This window comes from Erinaceus europaeus, chromosome 2, assembly GCF_950295315.1.
Source record: "Erinaceus europaeus chromosome 2, mEriEur2.1, whole genome shotgun sequence".
Lineage (NCBI taxonomy): Eukaryota > Metazoa > Chordata > Mammalia > Eulipotyphla > Erinaceidae > Erinaceus > Erinaceus europaeus.
In genome coordinates, this window is record NC_080163.1 from 1,104,444 (window position 1) to 1,112,846 (window position 8,403).

Genomic DNA, 8,403 nt, shown 5'->3' on the forward strand with positions numbered 1-8,403 from the left:
ACCTGCTTCATCGCCTGTGAAACGACCCCCCTGCAGATGGGGAGCCGGGGATCAAACCGGGATCCTTATGACAGTTCTTGTATTTTGCACTATGTGTGTTTAACCTGCTGTGCTACTGCCCGACTCCCAAATCTGATATTTTCTATTCATTTGTTTAAATTGAACTTCCTTTCTCTCTCATTATATATAAGAATAGGAAAAATGACCATCAGGAGCACTGGATTTGTTATGTTGGCACTAGCGCCCCAGATATCATGTTGCAGGAAAAAAAAAAGAAAGTAAAGAGAAGAGGAAGGGATGTCTGCCCAGTAATGCGGTGATATAAAATTGCACAGAACGTGATGAGGGAATGCCGCTGTGACTGTAGAAGCCACCAACAGGAAGTGTCCCATCATGTCGCCAGGGAGAAGGAGTCAGTGAGAGCCAGCAAGGTGGGAAAGGAAACCCAGGTTGTCACGGAGCAGAGGGGCCATGTCTGCCTCATTGTCTGGTATCACACCAGCTTGCCCCCACCCCAGCAGGCAGCCCCTAATATAGTCCAGGGGCCTCAGCACCAGTGGGCTCATCTTGTATCCAGGGTCTCCCTTCAGGTCAGCACCTGGGCCCCCGGGGGTCCCTCCTGCTGGTGGCGGCACCCTGGGTGCTCCTCTGGCTGTGCCGAGCCTCCCACAGCAGGACCCCGAGGGCCAGCAGCACCAGGGCAGCCACGCCCATCCGGATCAGGTTCTCCACCCTGTGGTCCTGGGGCTGAGGGGCTGCCACTGTGGACACAGCAGTGTGGTCTTCAAGGGGAGAGACTGGAATTGTGGACACAGAGGACACGGGGTCAGGGGAGGTCATTGTCACCCAGGCCCTGACATCACCCAGGCGCCGCCTCCCCTGACAGGATGGGACCCTCTGCCCAGCCCTGGCCCTGACCCTCCTCACCATTCTCAGAGCTGGGCTTGTTCTGCGTGGGGCTGGGTGGCTCAGCTGCTTTTGAGGTCAGGAAATGGGTGAGAGGGAGGATCAGGGGAGCCCAGGCTGTGTCCTGGATGCTGTGCTCCCTGTGCCTCCACTTCTCCTGCCACACTGTGCACAGACCAGATGAGCCTGTCTCCCCATGCTGGTCCCTCTGTCTCCCCATACTGGTCCCCTATGTTCCTCGTGCTGGTGCCCTCTGTCACCCCATGCTGGTTCCCCCTGCCCCCCCATGCTGGTCCCCTCTGTCTCCCAGTGCTGGTCCCCTCTGTTCCCCCATACTGGTCCCCTCTGTCTCCCGTGCAGGTCCCAATTGTCACCCATGCTGGTACCCTCTATCACCCATGATGGTCCCCTTTGTCCCCCATGCTGGTCCCCTCTGTCCCCCTGTTGGTCCCCTCTGTCCCCCTGCTGGTCTCCTCTGTCCCCCATAATGATCCCCTCTGTCTCTCCCATGCTGGTCCCATGTCCCCCATGATGATCCCCTCTGTCTCTCCCGTGGTGGTCTCCTGTGTCCCCCATGCTGGTCCCATGTCCCCCATGCTGATCCCCTCTGTCTCTCCTGTGGTGGTCCCCTCTGTCCCCCATGATGGTCCCCTTTGTCCCCCATGCTGATCCCCTCTGTCCCCCTGCTGGTCTCCTCTGTCCCGCATGCTGGTCCTCTCTGTCTCTCCCGTTCTGGTCCCGTGTCCCCCATGATGATCCCCTCTGTCTCTCCCGTGGTGGTCTCCTGTGTCCCCCATGCTGGTCCCTTCTGTCCCCCATGCTGGTCCTACTGCTCCCTCGGGACTTCTCTGTGCTCCCTCAGCTCCTGCTCACACATGCCTCTACCTCATTTCACAAGACATTGACTCTAAGACTCAAAAATATCATAACAAGTTAATATTCACAATAAAGTAGTAATGTTTTCTGCTCCAGGAGGTGGTGCAGTGGATAGAGTACTGAACCCTCAGCATGAGGCCCTGAGTCCAATCCCCAGCAGCACATGTGCCAGAGTGATGTCTGGCTCTTTCTCTCTCTCCTCCTATCTTTCTCATAAATAAATAAAATCTTTAGAAATCTGCACTTTTCAGGTTAATCCTCGCATAGGACTCAGTGTGGACGTGTAGCTGGTGAGAGCTGAGGACACTAGGCCCAGAGGCAGGGTGTCACCATGGCCGTCTGCTGTGCCCTGGGGGTCATTCCTCAACTAATGGTGCTCAGACACCAGGCAGGAACTGATGGTACAGCAGGGGCCTCACCTGAGACCAGGAGCTGCAGGGGGGCACTGGGCTGGGACAGCAGGTGGGGGGCGCTGTCACTGGAGCTGTAGCACCTGTAGGTGCCCCCATGGGCTGGAAGGAGAACTCAGCCTGGAACCCCTGAGCTCAGGGTTCTGACCTCCGAAGCAGGAGGGCTGGACCACCTGCTTCTTGGACAGAGGGAAAGAGTTCCTGTGACTGACAGCGCAGGTTCACCTTCTCTCCTGGGGCCACAGAAGGGCCCAGATGCACTGAGAGGGAGGGAGTATCAGCCAGCCATCCTAGAGAGAGGAAGGGGTGAGGGCTGCTGCCCCATTGCTCTGAACCCAGTCCCCAGGGCCTGTCTCTGAAGACCCTCCTCTCTGTCTCTGCCCCATCAGTCTCTCTTCCACATCCCCATCTCTCCCTCCCTCCATGGGGATCCCACATCCCTCCCCTGCCCTCACCCAGGGGCTCCCCCATTGCAGAGTCTGTCCATACTGAGCTGCAGGCTCCTCACCTGCCACCAGGATGTCCAAGGGGCTGCTGGGTACTGACCACAGGGGGAGCAGATGTGACCCCCATAGCACTGGTACCAGCCCCATGGGAGGGTCTCATAGAGCCCAGAGGGAAGTGGGCCTGAGAGAGCCCAGCCTGGGTCAGCTGACCATGGTGCTGAGGGAGGCTGGAGTACCCTCCTGGGTGAGAGTGAATCTGTCATAGCCCACAGCAGAGCCACACTGCAGCATCTGTCCAAGGGCCACGACAGGGCCCTACAGGCTCAGGACAGAGGGCTTCCCAGATTGGTCTCTGCCCCTGCAGAGACCAATGGGCACTAAGGGAGGCCCACCCTCTCCTGCCCTGACTCAGGACACTGCCCCACACCCTGTGTCTCACAAGGGAAACCCAAGTCCCCTCACACAGCTTCTCTCTTAGGGCTCCCTTGAAAGCAAAGATCCCTGTAACCTGTGTGGGGCCTCAGACCTTGGAGGGGGCAGGAGGGGACCCTCACCTGGGACCAGGAGCTGCAGGGGTTCACTGGGGCGTGACCACACCTGGGGTCTGTCCCTGTAATAGCCATGGCATCTGAACGTCCCCCTGTGGTTGAGGGTCACAGGGCCCACACGGAACAGGGCCTGGACCTGCCCACTGGGGTGTGGCTGTGTGTCCAGGATCCAGGGGGACGTGTCTTCTCCTTGCTGAGTCAGAACCATCCTGTCAAATCCCTGCCCTGAGGCACACTGGAGGGTCACGGTCCCTCCTGGAGTCACCACAGGGCTCGGCAGGGCTGACAGGGAAGGTGTGTAGTAGGATCCTAGGAGAGGAGGAGGCGGCATGGGAAATGGGGTCCCCTGCTCCCCAGGGCTGGTGTGATGGGGTGTGATGCTCCCCGTGAGAGCAGAGCCCCTTCCTGAGGGAGAGCCTGAGCTGGGACCCCTGAGTGAGTCTCACCTGAAACCACAACCAGCTCCAGGGGGTCACTGGGCTCTGACCAGTCAGTGGGGCTGACACAGTAACAGAGGTATCTGCCTGCATGGAGATCTTGCACATTGGTGATGGAGAACTTGGCCTTTTCTCCGGGCTCCCGTGGCCTCTGTATGTTCCAGGGATATGAGCTTCTGTCTTTATAGAGACTGCAGCTCTGGGTCTCCAGAGTCCATTGACACCAGAGGGTCACAGGGGTCCCCCAGGAGACCACAGGGCCTGGCTCAGCCCAGAGGGTGGGATTGGGGAGGGTTCCTGGAAAGAAATCAGAGGAGGGGTCACAGCACAATCCCACCCCCAGATGCCAGCTCTCAGCCCAGGACCCTCCCAGATGCCCCCCACCCTCCCATCAGCCCAGATCTGCTCCTCTCCATCCCCAGGGCCAGGAGTCCCCTGTCCTCAGTGAGGGTGCTGAGAGCCTGGGGACAGACTCACCTGCCTGCACACAGATCCTGGGCCCCACACTCAGCCCTGGAAGAGAGTCCCTGTGAGAGGGGTGTCCTGAGTCCTGAACACCAGCCTACCCCCACACAGCCCCTGAGTTCTGGGGCCCTGACCCAGCAGGCCTGGCTGTGGGGTCCCTCCCACACTGGGGTGTCCCCCTGGTCCACCTCACCCAGGCAGAGCAGGACTGTGAGGGTGGGGGACATGGCGTGTCCTCCTCTGAGGCAGCTGTGCACACGGAGGGAGCCTGGGGCCCAGCAGGATGGACAAACTCAGGGTGTGGCCACTCTGTACTGATCCTTTCTGTCACGGGGTTTTCTCGTCAGCCCCACAGGAAGGGGAACTGCCCTCCACTGCCCCATCCTGGCTGTAGAGTTTGTGGAGCAACCAACAGACCTGCAGCCTTCCTAAACTCCCCTTCCAAGTGAGAGAGTCAGGGATCTTTCGTCTCTCAAAGCCTGCCCCACAGGGTCCCTCCCTGTCAACCTGATCCTCACACACCCTGGGCTATGGGATGAGGGTCCCGCACCCCCAGCTGTCAGGGGATGCTCAGGGCTGCTGCCCAAAAGCTCCCCTGTCACTGTGCAGTCAGCTCATGTCCTTGTGGTTTGGGTACCGAGAAGCCCGGGAAGAGAGGGCAGGAAGCAGGGCCCCTCCTGACCAGAGGATGGGATTTCTCTCCATCACACACTTCTCTTTTTTTCTGAAATGGTCCCCACCACTTCCTGGCACCTGCCCTGAGCCTTTTTGACCTCAGGGACCCTGGTCCCCTGGGCGGAGCCTTGTGGCATAGTGCGTCCCCTCCTGCTTTTAGGGGATGTGAGTGGTCAGGGCTCTGGAGTGGGGGTGAAGGTGCCTCTACTCTGTTGCCTCATCTTCCTGTGTTGGGCCCTGCTATCATGAGCTCCAGGGAAGTGCTGGTCACATATCTGAAATATGAAGCCACAGAGAAAGCAGAAGCGGGGGCAGGGGAGACAGCACAATGGTTCTGCAGAGAGACTGTCAGGCCTGAGGCTTCTGAGTCCCAGGTCAGTCCCCGCAGCGCCATCAGCCAGAGCTGAGCAGGCCGCACTCTGGAGAAGGAGCATCAGCAAGGACAGAGACATTGGCTGAGAGACAGCAGGGTGGGCCACCCGGCTCACCATGAGGGGCTTCTCTGTGTGTCCAGGCGGGTGCCCAGCGGCAGCCAATGGAGGGAAGTCTCTTCCCGTGGCTGCTGTGAGTCACTCCCCTGAGGGCCTGGCACAGTTCACGTGTGGGCACTCATGTGGGCACCCCATGTCCGTGTGCACCTCCCACTGGCATCGTCCCCTGGACACGGCCCCCCGGTACCCGGGGAAGCTGAGGGAGCGGCTGGCCCCAGTTGGAGCTGCTGCAGTGCTGCTCTGCTGGCCTGAGCCCAGGACTGCCCTGGGGATGCTGTGCAGTCTGAGGGGCCGGGCGTTCCCTGAGTGCGGGCAGAGGGGGTCCCGCCACACAGGGAGCCCTGCAGGGCAGCTGTGCACGGGGCCTTGCCAAGTGTGGGAAGGGAGTGTCCAGTGAGGCTTGTCTGCAAGTTGTGTTGGGAGAACAGGGCCGTTTCCTCAGAACAACGATCAGGAGACCACTGGGGGTCTCAGCACTAAGGCACAAAACTCAACCAGAGCTGCAGAACTAAAGGAAGAGACCCAGGATGGCTGGGAGGCGGCACAGTGGGCTAACCACTGGGATTTCTCCTGTGAGGTCCCACAGTGAGTCCTTGGCACCAAGTGTGTGCGATTAGTGCCTGGCCCCCTCACTTCAACAGGAGTGTGAGAAAGGGAGAGCTGAGCTGCTGACAGTAGGGTGGAGGAGACCCAGGCTGTGGAGAGGGCGTGTGAGAAAGGGAGAAGCCACTGCCACATTGAACTGCTGACTGGAGTGCGGGGAGACCCGGCTGTGGAGAGGGCGTGTGGGCGCTGCAGCAGGCGGGCTGCTTGGCTGTCTGTCCCCAGGCTCACTGCTGGGCTTTGCTGCCAGTTCAGGGAACCTGCCGCTCCCGGGGGCCGTTCTTTCCTTTTGATTTGCTGAGGCAGAGAGAAGCCGAGGGGGGAGAAGGAGATACCCGCAGTCCTGCTTCAACACTCATGAAGCTTCCCCCTGCAGGTGGGGAGCAGGAGCTTGAACCCTGGTCCTTGTGCCTGGTGACGTGACATACTTCCAGGCCTGAGGCACTAGAGGTCACAGGCAGGGTCGATCCCTGGTGGCACTGTCAGGCAGGTCTGAGTAGTGCTCTACTTGGAATAATAATAATGAAAAAGGCCACAGATGAAGATTTGCCAAGAGATTTTCCACTAAGTGGAACAGGTTCCTTGAGAGTCACAGGCTACCGACATGAATGGGGGGATAAATGCCTGCGGAAATTCACGCTCCATTTATGGTGGGGTCAGCACTTGGAGCCTCTGCGAGGAGAAAAGTAAGAGACAAAGGGGGAGGGAGGGCGGGCATGAGACCAGAGCCTGCTCAACTCTGCTAATGATGCTGCATGGTGCTGAAGCTGGGTCTCGGGTGTATAAGCCCTGTGTCTCTGGTACTGGGCTGTCTCCCCATTCTGATCATATTCTTAAAACACACTGTCCCTTTTTAAATTATTATTTTAATAATTTCCTTTATTGGGGGATTAATGTTTTGCAGTTGACAGTAAATGGAACTGTTTGTACATGCATAACATTTCCCAGTTCCCACATGAGAATTCACCCCCCACTAGGTCCTCCTCTGCCATCCTATTCCAGGACCTGAACCCTCTGCACACCCCAGAGTCTTTAGTTTGGTGCAATACAGCAACTCCAGTCCAAGTTCTGTTTAGAGTTTTCCCTTTTGATCTAGTTTTTCAGCTTCTGTGTATGAGTGAGATCATCCCATTTCATCCTTTGTTTCTGACTTATCTCACTTAACATGATTTCTTCAAACTCCATCCAGATGAGTCAAAGAAGGTGAATTCACCATCTATTAAAAAAAATTTTAGGGGGTCGGGCGGTGGCGCAGTGGGTTAAGCTCATGTGGCGCAAAGCTCAAGGACCAGCATAAGGATGCTGTTTCGAGCCCCCGGATCCCCACCTGCAGTGGAGTCACTTCAAATGCGGTGAAGCAGGTCTGCAGGTGTCTGTCTTTCTCTCCCCCCTCTATCTTCCCCTCCTCTCTCCATTTATCTCTGTCCTATCCAACAATGAACAACATCATCAATGGCAATAATTATAACCACGAGGCTACAACAACAAGGGCAAGAAAAGGGGGAAAAATGGCCTCCAGGAGCAGTGGATTCATGGTTCAGGCACCAAGCCCAGCAATAACCCTGGAGGAAAAAAATTAAAAATATTTATTTATTTTACCTTTTGTTATCCTTGCTTTTTAAAATTATTGTTGCAGTTATTATTGTTGTTATTGATGACATTGTTGTTGTCATTTATAAAAAGGAAACATTGACAAAACCATAGGCTAAGAGGGGTACAGCTTTGCACAATTCCCACCACCAGACCTACAGATACCATCCCCTCCACTGATAGCTTTCTTATTCTTTTTTTTTTAACTCTTTTTAAATATTTATCTTTATTTTTATTTATTTTTAAAAATTTATTTCTTTATTAGGGAATTAATGTTTTACATTCAACAGTAAATACAATAGTTCGTACATGCATAACATTCCCCAGTTTACCATTTAACAATACAACCCCCACTATGTCATTTATCATCCTTCATGGACCTGTATTCTCCCCACCCACCCACCCCAGAGTCCTTTACTTTGGTGCAATACACCAATTCCATTTCAGGTTCTACTTGTGTTTTCGTTTCTGATCTTGTTTACCAACTTCTGCCTGAGAGTGAGATCATCCCATATTCTTCCTTCTGTTTCTAACTTATTTCACTCAACATGAATTTTTCAAGGTCCATCTAAGATCGGCAGAAAACGGTGAAGTCACCATTTTTTAGAGCTGAGTAGTATTACATTGTGTATATATACTACAACTTGCTCAGCCACTCATCTGTTGTTGGACACCTGGGTTGTTTCCAGGTTTTGGCTATTACAAATTGTGCTGCCAAGAACATATGTGTACACAGATCTTTTTGGATGGATGTGTTGTGTTCTTTAGGATATATCCCCAGGAGAGGAATTGCAGGGTCATAGGGTAGGTCCATTTCTAGCCTTCTGAGAGTTCTCCAGACTGTTCTCCACAGAGGTTGGACCAATTGACATTCCCACCAGCAGTGGAGGAGGGTTCCTTTGACCCCACACCCTTTTGCACACATTTGCTGCTGTTACCTTTTCTGATGTATGACA

The 8,403-nt window shown here is 55.5% G+C and overlaps 1 pseudogene; it reads right to left on the reverse strand.

The window, feature by feature from the left end:
• Positions 1-258: 258 nt before the first annotated feature.
• On the reverse strand, positions 259-4,370 carry LOC103128284 (leukocyte immunoglobulin-like receptor subfamily A member 6; annotated as a pseudogene).
• Between the last annotated feature and the right edge of the window lie 4,033 nt (positions 4,371-8,403).